The sequence below is a fragment of the Xiphophorus hellerii genome, chromosome 18, assembly GCF_003331165.1.
Source record: "Xiphophorus hellerii strain 12219 chromosome 18, Xiphophorus_hellerii-4.1, whole genome shotgun sequence".
Lineage (NCBI taxonomy): Eukaryota > Metazoa > Chordata > Actinopteri > Cyprinodontiformes > Poeciliidae > Xiphophorus > Xiphophorus hellerii.
In genome coordinates, this window is record NC_045689.1 from 14637489 (window position 1) to 14653092 (window position 15604).

At 39.6% G+C, this 15604-nt stretch overlaps 1 protein-coding gene across 5 annotated transcripts in view; it reads left to right on the forward strand.

Annotated features, from left to right (window-relative positions):
• Positions 1–15604, forward strand: part of b3gat1a (beta-1,3-glucuronyltransferase 1 (glucuronosyltransferase P) a) — a 104714-nt gene that overhangs the window by 29530 nt on the left and 59580 nt on the right. For all 5 annotated transcript variants that reach the window (XM_032590564.1, XM_032590562.1, XM_032590561.1 and 2 more), the window contains one exon: positions 14514–14715. The gene's annotated coding sequence lies outside the window, so the exon portion shown is untranslated. The remainder of the gene's footprint in view (positions 1–14513; positions 14716–15604) is intronic.

Genomic DNA, 15604 nt, shown 5'->3' on the forward strand with positions numbered 1-15604 from the left:
TTTGAACTGATTCTTCAGCGATGACCTCCTCAATCAGTGACTCTTTGCTTGGGAAACTGTCAAATCAGCAATCTTTACAGTAATTTAAAAAATAAACTTTAGCCTAACATTTTAGATTTAAAGATACTGTACTTCTTTTATTACACCTAGGTCGTATTCAACCTTTTCTGAGAAACTGAATGTTGGATATTTATTAGCTGTAAGCTATAATCATTGCTGAAGTGCTTTGATTGTGACAAAAGCTGGATGGCAAAACATTTTCTCTAATTAAATGAAAACAAATAGCAAGTCTTGTTTGTGCTCTAGAAAAACATACTAATAATGGAAAACCTTGGTCCATTTAGCAGCTTATGCCAATCTTATGACATCTTATGTCTTCCATCAGTAACTTTGGGGTAAATTTTGATTCTGACTTTGCTTCAATCCAATTTGGAAATTGTTCTTCATCCATTTGTGCCTTCGATATTGGATTGTTTTAACTCCTTATTTACCTGCCTGAACAGTTAAATAAGGACCTCAGGACCATCTGAGGTCCTTATTTACAAGGCATCTCACGACCATCTGCAAGTTGTCATCAAATTGTGGCATAAAATATGTTTTTTATAGTTTTAGACAGTGTAATTATGGCTAGATTTTTTGAGTAATTCTGCTGAGTCTTGCATGAGGTGGTGAGAAGTATGTGACATGATATGAAAGAACTTGAGTGATGAAAAGAGGTTAGAAAGATCCTAAGAAACAGGGAATTGCTATTGCTGCCGGTTATACTGACACTACAAGTGACCCGGTGTCATTTTAAAAAAAATCTTTGAGTGATGTACTTTTAATTTTAAAGACTTAAAACTTCTTCTTTTTCCTGAGCTGATAAGTTTGCTTAAAAAAAGGGGAGTGTAATCAGCTGTGCCTATTCACACAAACGCTTCTGCTTTCTTGCTCACTTTCTGTGACACACACACAGTCAAGCACACGCACAGATGCACGAACACACACTTTGGGTTAGATTAATTGCAAACTGCCTTTGACTGTGATTTTCAGTTCAAGCTTAAATTGACCCTGTCCTAAAAAAAAAAAAAAAAAAAAAAACACATAAAAGCTTCAAACTTCCCAGTATAAATCCTATTATAAATTCAAGGTGAAGTCTAAAGTGTTTTTTATTTCTCTGAATTTGTCTTATGAAGATCAATTTGTAAATGTTGTCTGGTTTGATGTTTGCATGTGTTATTGGGATTTCTTGCTGAGTACTCAGGATAGTAAACAATCACAAACGATATTGCATTCTATGCAAGTTTAGCTTTGTTTACAGAGACAGGGCTGTTTAATTGCTCAGTTTAATGCTCAAAGCAGCTTCATTTGGGAATTTATTGGATTTTGCTAATATGCTCAGTTTAAATTTATTTTATTGCCTGCTTTATTGAATTCAGAATTATTCTTAATTGTTAGTGTTTAGATTAAAAATTCCTGTGTTCTGGAACTTGTACATATCCTCACCCTTTCTCCTACTCTAATCATAAATTTGAGGCTAATTAAAACATCCATGTTAAAAAAATCTATTTTCTGAGAATCTGCCATCTGTTGGATGTAAGTGGTTCATTTTATGTGCTGTATTTTCTCATAGACATTCAGATTTTCCATCATATTCATTGTTTACTGCAGTTTGTTTTGGGGGAGGGTTCTGCTTCTCAAAGTAAGTTGTTACCTACAGAAATCACACAATTGTGTGAAAACCTATTTTGCCATTTGAAATACAGAACTGTTGTCCATTTAAATTGTGTTATGTTTTATTGATTAATTACTTACATAATTAATTAAGTGATTATATGTTCTTCAATTTAAGACAGGTCATTTTCATTCCTGTTTTTTTCAAGTGCTTCCAAAGTGTCTGAAATTAACCAGGAATTGTGATTGCCTCAGTAGTGGTGTATAAGCAGATGGCAGACAAATCAATATGTAAAATTAAAAGAGCTTTTAGGAAAACAGGGAAGGAACAGAACATTTCTTTTTCTTGGGCTACTGTCACACTAGCTTACTTAAAAATGTGTTACATGAGTAAGAATAGTAGAAAACGAAGTTCAAAACAGCAAAAATAGTAAATGAAAAAACATTTTAATATATCCTGCAGTGTTTTCTCCCATACAGCAGTAATATTTAAGCTGTTTTATTGCAGTTACAAAAGCTTGAACAAAAACATTTGAGTCAATTAAATCCAAATGTACTGGGTCAGACTAAATCAGGGTCTTGGTCTTATTTATGCCACAGCCACACTAACTAGCCTAGATGAGTTTCTTTTCAGGCTGACTTCCAACATTTTTAAGAGGACAAAGTTTTTCCTTACTTCTTCTTTGTAAATTCACTGCTTTTGGAAAATAATGTTAAGAGATCAAGGGTCAGATTTTATTTTTGAGTTTGCAGTAGAGTAACCAATTCTATTTGAGGAACCTGTTTCCCTCTGCTTAAATGCGGTAAACACCGAACAGATTTTAACGCTGTCTCTTTGAGATCAAACCTTCGTGACCCCCAATTTAATGTCAGGCTTCCTCACAGATGCAAGTTTCTCTGTGATAACACTGAAAAATTGAAGGTCTTGTTGCTCCAGCACATCCCATCACTCACTTCAGGAAACTGGCTTTTTTTTTTTTTTTTTTTTTTGCCCAAAGCAAGTGTTCCACATGAGCGTACACTGCCTGAGTGAACATCCAGTCTAAGCTTGACAAATTGGTTCCCAAACAGCAATTATTTCAACATCAATTAGCCACTGAAGCTGCACATTGTTGTAGAAGACTTGTAGATATGTCTGCACACACAGATGCTCTGTGTGCTTGTTTATTTAATGTTTAGTGCCAAAAAAACAACCATTCATGCCAGATACACCTTCATTATAAAAGCAAGACAGGCACCTGAAGTGCACAGCTGAGATGTAATTAGATTCTGCAAGATAATCAGACTTGGAATGTGTCCTGCAATTAATCTGTGCAGTGAAATATGCAGATCAGAGGATTTATCTCATCCAGCGTCAACTGTTTCCCGACGGATTCTGGACCTTTGAAATACTTCAAAGAAGTTCATTTTTGTGGTCAGCAATTATAGCACACCTCCAAGTTGGATGTTTGTAACGTGCTCTGCTAGCTCGGCTCGTCTCTCTCTCTCTTCATTAAAGCAGCTGTTTCACAAGACACTTTTTAGGAGGCAATTAGAAGAGGATCTTCCATATGAAAGGAAAATCCAACCTGCAATTTAGACAGTGGGAGGGCCTTCTCTTGGACCGAGCTGACAAATCAACCCCTCGGCAGCCATTAAGTGGAGGGAACAAAGAAACTGATATAATTTCATTTTCTCATGCAGACTTTTACGGGAAACTAGCAGAGGAGAGTTCTTTCAAGTACAAATCATGGCCTGTCACCTTGATCATTTTGATCTATGCTATAACAGTTCACAGTCCAAGGATATGAGGAAAAAAACTTAATGTTAATGCCTTAAGCAGAGGCCCAGACTAGCAATGAAATGAACAAATCCATTTGACATATTTGTAGAGGGCTTTTTAGAGCTTTCAGCATATAGAGCCTCAGGGGAGCGCAAAATGTGCTCGACTGTGCATTTTAAAAAGTTCTCATTTTGGAATAGACACATCAGTCTCATGTGGCTCTGTCAGATAAATTGACTGTATGGTGGGCTGGAATCTATCCGTATGGATTCAGACACATTCATTTCTTCAGAGTAAAAGGTTTACCCTGATCTTCAGTCAACGGAGAGAATAAGCGTCCTTCTCCAAGTGACCATAGCTGCATCAAATCAAGACGGACTGCCTCAATAACTCAGATTCATCTTATGACACCCTCCGCAGTGACCAGAGCTGGCACCATTTAGACATGACTGCGGAGGAAGCATCGTGCTAATAGGACAGCAGAGTTCACATTTCACTCTTAAAATACAAAAACACGGCTTAGTGAAGCAGACAGAGCTGCGTCCGGCCAGCCGCTGGCAGATGGAGGACTCAGCTTCATCATTCATCTGTGCTCTGATCTGGCCTGTCAGTACATTCCTCTGTTGAGAAACACACGCAACTGCTTTCTAAGAAGATAAATAAGATAGATAGATAAGAAAGATTAGATAAATCGATTGATAAGATAGATAAAGAGATAAGATAAATGAGACGGACAGACAGAGATATAGAAATGTTGAATGTGAACTCCAAACAACATTTCAACCACCACAGTGGAGCAATTAACATGCCATCTGCTATCAAAGAGCTGCAAACTGTGGAGGAGCGTACTTATGAGTTTAATATTGAGCATCGCCAGGCACACAGGTATCAACTTTCAGAGTGGAGTGACGACGATGTCGCTGCCCTGCAAAGAAGCACGTCTGTAAAGAATGGGTTCACAATCAGGAAGCAAGAAGCAGTGCAGCTCTGGTCACCGTAGTTCTGGTCAGCAAAGCTCTGGTTATCGTTCTGTCAAAAGACAGAAGTTGTAGCACAAAACTTCTAGTCTTCTAGTCTGTCCAACAAATCAATCAAACAGCTGCAGCTGATCCAGAATGCTGCTGCTCGCGTTCTCACTAAAACCAGGAAGATAGAGCACATAACACCAGTTTTAAAGTCCCTACACTGGCTCCCTGTAGCTCAAAGAATAGACTTTAAAATACTGTTGTTAGTTTACAAATCACTGAACGTCTTAGCACCACAATACATTAAAGATCTGCTGTTGTTGTATCAACCTTCCAGACCTCTCAGGTCTTCCGGTTCTGGTCTGCTCTGCATCCCCAGAACCAGAACCAAACGAGGAGAAGCAGCTTTCAGCATCTATGCACCACAAATTTGGAACAAACTTCCAGAAAACTGTAAAACAGCTGAAACACTGACTTCTTTTAAATCTCAACTAAAAACCCACCTGTTTAGGATTGTATTTGAAATGTAATCAATTACAAATTTATTGATGGAACTTGACTTAATGCTTTGTTTTGATTATTGATTCTATGTTGCTTTGTGTTTCTGTGTTTGTAATGATGTAAAGCACTTTGAAATGCCTTGCTGCTGAAATGTGCTATACAAATAAAATTTGATTGATTGATTGATTGATTGATAGTGGGAAACTCCGAAACTACGTAATATTAGTTCGGTGTGATGTGCATACAATTCTTTTGTGGGAATTTTCTTTGAAATAAAGTTCATGCGTGGATATTGCTTTATATGTTTTGATTGCATTATCATTCAAAACTTCTGCAATCCAAAGGGTTGCAGATGTTTAAAAAATAAGTGTCACAATATAGATATGTTTACATGTATGGCAAAATAACTAATATGTAGTATGTTTGGACCAGCAATCAGTTTCTGTAAGACAAAATAAAATATCTGTGCTTGGTCCATCACAATTACAACTTTCAGGTTCTCCATTGCTGAGTGTCGCTGCTAACATAATTGAAGAGCCAACCACAGCTTCTGTGCGCTGACAGCCCACCATGTTCCCCTTTATATTCGCACCATTTATATTCGCACCCTTAACAGTGAGGAAATGCTCCAAACTGGGCTAGAACGGAAAAAGACATTAAACGGTCAGCGTGAGACTTGACAAATGGAGAAGCGGCTCAAGTGTAAGAGATAGAGTCATATATTTCACAGAAGCACTGATCTTTTCAGGACATGTTTCTCCCAGTGGCACTCTTCTCTGCAAGATATTTTTAAACCCCAGTTTTAAGGGAACAAAAGCCCTTCAATTTCCCTGAGCTGCAGTAATTATGACAAGGAGAATGAACCATGTGATTGTGTTGATAGATTCAAGGTATAGTATTACCTTTTAGGGGTGTCAAGGAGTCCTCCTTGAGGCGCTATCTAATTGCAGCTTGTGCAGAATTCAATCATGAGAGCATGTTGGAAGGATTTTCTTATTGTTTGCCTGTCTACACCAGCAGCTACGGCCTTGTTCAAGGCAGTCAGTGCACAAAGGAGGGAAACATTCAGCAACCTGAAGGAGTTAGGCAGCACTTTGTTACTAACGAGAAAACTCAGAAAATTCCTCTGCCATTATTTTTATTTTGTTTAAATATTTCACACAAGGATGGGCATACACAGTGGCACAGTGTGCTCATTGATTACATTGAAATATCTTCAATATCTCAGTCAGGACGAACATAGGTTCTAAATCGACTATTCTTTAAATATCTCAGGGCTGACCTCCAGCAGTATAAAATACTACTAAGAAAAGCCTTACCTAATGAAAGTAAGTTATGAGGATTTCAGTCAGCATGCACTTCCTTTTATGCAGCCACTGCCACAGCTGATAAGTATCCAGCCCATGAAGGCTATAGTCCTGAAGCATCCTATCATCTTCAAAGTTTCCTGAAGTGTCTGGCATTGACCATTTATACTATACAATACCCATTTATACTATTGCATTGCTGTAAATCAGACATGATGGGCCGCGTTTTCAGGAGCAAACAACAGCACTTACTCCCCTCCTTGACTATTTCCCTGCGATGATTTGCACCATCACTCATATTGAAAATGACCCAGAAAGTTGAGCGACAGCTGCAAAGATGAAAGGCATCTAAAGAAAGATTGTGGTTGCTTCACATTGGCAGTGAATGCACTATTAGTGTAATGGCACTCCAAATATCAACACTAGTCTTTCATATCAGTCACTCCAAGGATAAAGCACTACAGAAGGGGAAAATAGTAAACTCTACAGTAGATATGGGCAGGTTTTATTGACAGATTCAATATTGTTCCAGTGTAAATTTTGTTGGCTCACTAACGGTATTTTAAAAACGTAATGCCTGAAACTGAATTTCCACCCGCTGGCATTTAAAACAGACTGAAGAGTAGTGATATGTTCCCAAGGGACACAGCTACCAGCTATTACGTGTTTAAAACCCCAGAGAGCGACTTATTCATGCTGAAGCACCTTCAGGCGTCTGCCGTTATTCTGGTACAGCTCCACAGCTCTTGCTCAGGCTAGAAATTCTCACTCAGGGATATGAATATTCCATAAGTTGTGTAAGTTTTGAATTTGTGTGTTTGTGTCTAGCAATGGGGAAGCAAAGTGATTTTACAGGGGATTACCTTTAAACCCATGACGTCCCCCCATCTTTTGGCTGTGAATCTCCAAGGGGTGTAAACAGGAAGTTATGCAGCCATGGTTTAAAGGTTATCATAAACAAGTCTTTAATGCTTTTTTGTGCTTATGAACAAAATCATGGGCTTTTAATAGAGAAACCTTAATTTTAATTAAAAAACTGAAGTGAGATCATCAGTTTGAAGGAAAATATTTTAGAGAGCCAGACTCTCTAAAATCTTTAGAGATTGGGCACTGTGCATCACTAGTGCACAGTGATGAAGTTGGGAGGACTGTTGCCTTGTGGCGAGAAGGTGCTGGGTTTGGGATTTTAGAGACCATACTTCTAAAGATTGTGTGTTTTGGAGGTTTAGCAAGGGCAGTGTTTTTTGTTTGTGGTGCTCATCACCAAAGACAATCCATCCATTAACTTACAATTATTATAATTGTAGAACATACAGGGGCAAATACATACAGGGTAGATAATGATGAATCTTGAAGTACGTAAAGCTTGTGTTAGAGGTCAATCAGCTTAACATAAGTTCTCAAGAAATGTTGTAATCACTCAATAATGTGCTCATTTAATTCATGTAAATATGTATGTATGTATCTATGTACACTGCCTGGCCAAAAAAAAAGTCGCCACCTGGATTTAACTAAGCAAATAGGTACAAGCCTCCTATTGGATAAGTACTGCATAGGCGATTATCTTTCAGCTGGCAACAAGTTATTTAACCCCAGCTGATGCAATGAGTAACACCTCATTTCTTAAACAACCATGGCAAAAGACACATCCTGTGGTCATGGAAAAGACGTTAGTCTGTTTAAGAAGGGCCACATCATTGGCATGCATCAAGCAGAGAAAACATCTAAGGAGATTGCAGAAACTACTAGAATTGTGTTAAGAACTGTCCAACGCATCATTAAAAACTGGAAGGATGGTGGGGAACCATCGTCTTCCAGGAAGAAATGTGGTCGGAAAGAAATCCTGAATGATCGTGATCGGCGGTTACTTAAACGTTTGGTCAAATCAAATCAAAGAAAAACAACAGCAGAACTCAGGAGTATGTTTAATTGTGAACGCAAAAGCATTTCCACACGCACAATGCGAAGGGAACTCAAGGGGTTGGGATTGAACAGCTGTGTAGCCGTAAGAAAACCTCTAATCAGTAAGGCTAACCAGAAAAAAAGGCTTCAGTTTGCTAGGGAGCATAAAGATTGGACTCTGGAGGAATGGAAGAGGGTCATGTGGTCTGATGAGTCCAGATTTACCCTGTTCCAGAGTGATGGGCGCATCAGGGTAAGAAGAGAGGCAGGTGAAGTGATGCACCCATCATGCCTAGTGCCTACTGTACAAGCCTGTGGGGGCAGTGCTATGATCTGGGGTTGCTGCAGTTGGTCAGGTCTAGGTTCAGCAACATTGTGTGCCCAAAGAATGAGGTCAGCTGACTACCTGAATATACTGAATGACCAGGTTATTCCATCAATGGATTTTGTCTTCCCAAATGGAACGGGCATATTCCAAGATGACAATGCCAGGATTCATCGGGCTCACATTGTGAAAGAGTGGTTCAGGGAGCATGAGACATCTTTTTCACACATGGATTGGCCACCACAGAGTCCAGACCTTAACCCCATTGAGAATCTTTGGGATGTGCTGGAGAAGGCTTTGCGCAGTGGTCAGACACTCCCATCATCAATATAAGATCTTGGTGAAAGATTAATGCAACACTGGATGGAAATAAATCTTGTGACACTGCAGAAGCTTATTGAAACAATGCCACAGCGAATGCGGGCTGTAATCAAAGCTAAAGGCGGTCCAACAAAATATTAGAGAGTGTGACCATTTTTGGTGGAGACTTTTTTTTTGGCCAGGCAGTGTATGTATGTATACATGTACTGTATGCAGGTATGGATATATGGATGGATGGATGTTCTTCCACTCCTGGAAAACATGCGTTTGAATCATGTACCAGTTTTTGGTTCAACTATTTTTTTTAGTTTGGTTGTGCTCCTGTAGTGCATTTTCTTAATAAAATGATCTTGGAAAATAAATTCCTTCTAAGCTGTTAAAGTCATTTTGGTATTTCTTGAAAGGGTTGTTAAAAGAGTCCCTTACAGTAAGTAACAAAACCCCAGCAGTGATAAAGGGTAATGTACCAGCGTGGTATAAATAAATTGTTCTTTGGATTTAACCTTTGCCAAGACTTTTTTTTTGTTCTTTCAAACACCACTAGTCCCAGCTGCCTTGTGTTGCCATGACAACCAGCGACCAGCCTCAGCTCAGTGCAGTGTTGTTTTAGTCTTGAGAGAAAACCACCCCCTTCCCAAAAAAGAGGAGGACAATAATAAAGGCTGTTCTCCAAAGCTGTGATGAGAAGACACAAGCCTGTGTACTGTCACAAATATGCAAATCATGTTGGCTGCGTGAGGCCATCACTGCACCCATCAGTCACATCTCATGCTATTTCATTGTGCCGCTGAACACTGTGTGTGCAATTAGATTGTGTATCTCGCAGAACGTATGAGGGCGTCAAGAGATTATCATTGGGAAATCTTTCAAATAAATCACCTTGGAGATAATTATATCACATCATTGCCATTAAGCCTCTGACATTTCCTTTATTCTTTAATGTGAGTATAATGAAATGCTAACATTAAATTCAGTGCACCTCTTCCCAGATGATAATGGACTAAATGGGTAATTATGATTTAACTGGATAGCTGGGAGCTCTCAGGGCTCAATGGTGACCTGCAGTTGACGATTGTTCTTGTAAACGGATATCCTACGCTCTGTGGCACGAGCTCCATTGAACTGTCATAGGGCTGTGGGGGTCTACAGACCGCCTAACCACCTCTAGCATTCTCCGAATCGATCACGTCGCAGCGTCCTGCAACAGAAATTCACCCAGCACAACTCCTCCAATTACTGCTGATGGCCCACATCTTCCCATCAGGGGTATGTGTTGGAGCCAGGAGCAGTCGAGGAGGAAAAGCAATAGAGTCGTTAGCCTGAAGTGGAAAGAGAGGCAGAGGGGGAAAGAAGGGATGTGTTGACAAGCATGCACAGCTGGTGAAACCTTTCCATGTCGAACTTTGCCAAGACGGATGTTGAACTTAGACCCGGCCATGCATTATTAATATTAACCACTAACACAAGAATAAAGGAGCATTTACCCACCGAGTGACATTTTTGAATTAATCATGGAGTCGTGCTGAAGAGGCATTGCTGAATTCTCTTTCATGGAAAACCTGGCAATTTTCTCTACCATGACAGATGTCCTTAGAATGAAGAAGGCCACCGGCTCAGCTCAATTATCTTGGGCATTATCCGATGTGCCCTCATCATTTTAGAAGAGAATAGTTTATGTTTGATGGGTTCTCTATTCAGGTCGTCGTGGCAAAGTTTACATCTTGTTAGTTTGTGGCATTAAAATTATTTAATTACGCTATCGGTGCGTAAAGTTTGTAGTGGAGTGAAGCACCCAATAAGAATTCAGATATACATTTAAAATACAACACCAGTTGTAATTGCAATAATTTCAGCAAGAAATCGTTGCAATTGACTGCTAGGCAGAATGCAATTTCAGCCATTAACTCTCATTATCAGCTTTCAGTCCAATGTCTGCACAGTAGGACTTCACACTTTTGTGTGTACAGCAGGTTGAAAGCAAGGGCAAATGTCTCTTTTCCCCTTATGAGGGACAAAAAGAGGCATTTTCAGGAGAAGACTTAAGCGCTATTATCTGAAGGTATCTGTCCCATAGGGAAGTAAATCTTTGACCATAGTCTCATTTTCCCCCCAGTACTGCCCCAACTTTAGCTCTATCCAACTTGCCAGCTCTTTTCATATGGCACAATCCTACCACCACCACCTTTTACCATGTAAATAGTATCATCAGGGTGATGTACAGAGTTAGTTTTCTCTTCTACACATAGAATTTACAAGCAAAGAATCCACCTTTGGTCTCAACTTTCTAGAGCACCTTGTTCCACATGACTGCTGTGTTTGGCTTGTTGAGAATGCAAATAACTAGTAACACTAAAACAATAGCTTTTCTCTATTGTGACTGCTCATTAATAGTTGCATACTGTGCTGCATAATTTTGTAAACTGTATCTTCCAGCTGAAGAGTGAAATGGGTACTGTCACTACAACATACTTGCAGCCTGGCTTATTTAATTTATGATCTTCTTTTGCAAAGTAACTGCGGAAAATAATCTTTTGACAGTCAGTGCATAAAATTATTTTAAAAAAACCTGGTTAAAATAAGTGTGGAACAGGTCAACTGCTTTTTGAAAGAGTTAGAAGTAGGTGTGAAGTAAGTCAATACCTGTTCTCTATCCAGCCCTCTATTTTCAGACTTTGTCCACTCATCTGTCAATGTCAGATGAACAGACTGACATGGTCAGCCCACGAACAAGAAAAAAAACAACACACATACATGCACACCCCCACCACATCCTCCTGCACAGTGTGAACTTTTCAAAAAGTGTGTGAAAGTGGGCATGCACCCACGCACATGCTCTGGTGTGATTACGTGCTCGGTGTCTGGCCACAGAGCAGAACATGACAGAACAGTGGTTGAACAGTGTTACAGCCAGCTGCTGCTGTCTGAGGTTTCTCTGCTCTGAATACATCAGGCATTTCTGGGAGCACTGCGGATTTTAATGTCACAGGAAAATTTACACTCTGTGCAAATTTACTTCACAAATTACTGCCACTCCAAAATAACAAATAGACATCAGTCTATATTTCCTTTTAATCATATAGATGTTAATGAGCCTTAAACACCATGCTGTTTATGATATGCAGACATTTTGATTGGTAGGTTTTTGGATTTACAAAATGCTAACTCTTTGACAGAACTAATGATGTTTTATTTCGTCATAAAACATTCATTATTTCTTTGCACTACTGGTACCTTAAATAATGTAAGGAGAAAACATCAACCAAAGCAAAGCATAAGAGATTTTGGGTTCGTACATAACAGTGGCACAGCCTGACATCCTGTGCCTATTTTTGTTGTTTACTCCACCTTATAAAAGGATTATTCTTGTTGGAGTGTGTCTCCATATTGGAAAAACCTGCAGGAAACTTTGTAATCCTTTCATTCTTGATATACACTCTCATTTGTATTCCCTGGTTTGTTCACACTCCATTTATTGCTGTTTTTCTTAGAAGCATATTTTAGTTTTTTAATGCGTTTTTAGTTATCGTTTTTCCTTCATTTCAAAGTTTCCTCACTCTTATGTTCAAATTTAATAACCATTCAGGATCCACCCTGATAAAGCTGCAGCTGAGGGGGCGATGTAATAGAGATACTACACCAACCGTGTTTTGAACATGAAATAATATCATTGGTGGTGGAGTGATATATTGCTCCCTGTCATGTAGGAGGAGCAGGTGTTTAGTGTTTTGATACCTTCCTCAGCGTCCCTTGAGCCGATAGTCGGTGTAGTACCTAATACATTTACGACAGCTGACATTGCAGAAATGTTCGTCTTTGTCTGTTCTTGTTGCCATACAGCATGATAAGTAAAACATTTTAGTTTACCCAAAACGATGACCTTGTAAGTTGTTTTTCCTCGCTCTGCCCTACAATCATTCCCCACATGATTTCTTCCTTTCCTGTGATTTGGAACAGCAGAGAATGCTTAAATCATGCTGCTCAGGTCGAGTATTCACAATTCAGCTGGACTCATACAAAGGCCATTCCCCTGTGGATTTGAAGGTAATTACTTTCCCCCTTGATGACAACCCCATTGAATTTAGATTAAACCAATAACAAATGTGGCATGCAGCGCTAGATGACATCCTGTCATTAGGCTGTTAATGTGCGCACCCCTTTTGGTTTTCCTCGCGTGGCATCAGCTGGTCCCCCTCTACATCCATAGTGGCTGCCCACAAGCGAGTGCAGCCAGCACAGTGGCAGATGAGACCCACAGAGGAAGTCTCATCAATAATGGAGAGTAGTAGCTGAGGGAGTCATGCAGAGGAATTGTGTTGGAGTGAGAGTGCATTGCAGCTGGTATGTTTGTGCCATTTCTCCCAAATGGACATTTTTATAATGAAGTTATCGCCAGAGGATACACATTACATTAAAGGCAAATATTGTTAGCTGATATGCTGCATAAATTGTCACATTGCTTTTTGACGACGTGCCTGGAAGGTTTTTAGGACATAATGGGCATTTTGATTAATGATTATCCTAAGATTACTTTAAGTCATGTATGTCAAAGGCTAAAAAGAATATTTACACATCCAGACATTTATAATAAGTATTTATAAATGTGTACTTGTTTTAAAATTGCAGTAAAGCAAAAAATAAATATCCCATCACTCTTCCTTTATTCCTCCCTCACAGCCGTTAAGGACTGCCTTGTCGTATTTGGGATGTATGACCAAATGACGGATTACAGCAAATCTAAAACACAATCTATCTTGCATTCGTGGGTACCCGGATGCTACCAACATTCTTTCAGAAAGCTGTCTATCACTAATGCTCGTATCACATGCGAACTAAAATGTTTCCTGGCAATCTACAAAAATTGTGTATACATGAAAAAGATTTCTGCACCTCCACCATCATTTTCAGACTTGATGTGTAAGAAAAAATAATAGGGATTTTTATCAGTTTTTGGCAGAGTGAGAGGATGCAGGTGAGCCCAGTGCATCTCTGTGCAAGGGGCCAAATCATTGTGTGTGTGTATTGGTGAGGAGATTATGGACAGTTAGTATTAGATGCTTTAGGAGATTGCTTTGAGGCTCTTCATCCAAAGCCAAACAGTTGATCCCTGGTCATATGATTGAAGGACATTCATATCTGCACACATCTTCCAGACCACCTGGGGACACCACTCACACTTCAGTCTAAAGATATTGGTAAACAGCCATGGAGAGCACGCCACACCTTTCTGCAGACAACCGCTTTACCTAGAGAATTGCCAGCCTGTGGCCATGACTTTATTTTAAACTTGGCTGGTGCTCCCAAGATCCTCCAAAGAGAACTCAACTATGCTGTTACCACAATAATGAACCACCACAATCTTACCACTGAAGTTGAATGCTTAACATTTCTCACAAGTAATACGGAGAACATTACATTCTTGACACAATCCAAGAACTCTTAAAGATCCATCCAAGTTCTGGTTGGTTGATATTGTCTTGGTGTGGTCTTAGTCTGGTGTGAACAAGACCTGAGGCAGTGTGTAACGTATGCAAAGAACTAACTCTCAGTGTTTATCTTCACTGACAGCTGTCCAGATACAAACACAGAAATCTGTCACACTCCACAGGGTTGACAATGACCCACTGGCTGTTATAGTATGGCAGCGTCTCCTCCCAGCTGCCATGCTGCTCATTCCATTTTTTTTTTCAATGCCTTCATTGTATGTGGAAGAGGAGGCCCATTCTTACTCACAACTCTCTAGCTCTCTCCGTCTCTCTCTTGTGCTCCTGTTTCTCCAGGGGCCGGGCCTGAGAATGTAAAACCGTAGGGAGATTTCGGATGTCACTCATGACGCATCTTCCATTGAGTTTGACCATCTTGAGCTGCGAACATCTCTGCTCCGCATACAGCAGCGTCTACAGTCAAACTCGAGACAAAAGCTGGTGACAGTATCTGACGGCACAGGAGGACAGAAGAACACTGAAGGAGGGGCTCCTGCTTGTGAGTACTGTATTGTTCTCATTGTTGTTGTGGGGGGAACACATTTCCATACAAGCCACTGGGGCTATGCTTCTCATTTAATGATTTGTTTTTGCATACCAAAAATCAAAAGAGTGTATAACTTGAGAGAACAATGAAGTAAAGATATTGGTTTCTTTGGTGGAAGCAGTGAAAAATCCATCCAGAAATGTTTTCCCATTGTGTCAGGATAGTTTTATCTGTGTAAAGCTGTCAGAGCTGACCTTGACAATCATGCTTTTGTTCACATTTTTCAACTGTCACACCATAGTTTCTTCTTTGCATTTCTAAAAAGAAGCTATATGGAAAACTCATAGTTTCAAAACAGGTGGTTAAAGGAACAGTGGTAACAATGATAGTATCTACACTCTTGGCATCTTTCTTCCCGTTGTTTTTGCTTGTTCACAGCTTTCTGTCCTGTTTGTTGTGCATTGGAAGTTACAATTTGCTCCAGAAATCTAGAGGAATTATTCTCTGATCACAGAGACAAAATGACCTCACAGATCCAATTGCTTCTCCTGTCTACAACGGCCTCCTCTGTTTTAATACTATTTGAGATTGATATGTATATGAATGTACCAAACAAAGAAGAGAGCAAAAATGGTGGGAGCTTGATCTGCTGATGTTAAAGCTGCAGATAATCTTAAGGCAGTGAGGCAGTAAACGATTAGATGGAGAGGTGTGTGAAGAAGAGGGGAAAAATAGATTGAGCTGTTAAATTGCTTTTAGGCTCTGTTGTCTCATCGCTGCACTAAGGAGAAATACTGTGATTGTGTAACCGGACAGCCTGAGGTATGAAGAATCTGAAGTTTCAACCTCTTCCTGTACAGTTCAGAAAGTTTTGGCTGAAAAAAGGCATGTTGGCAAACAC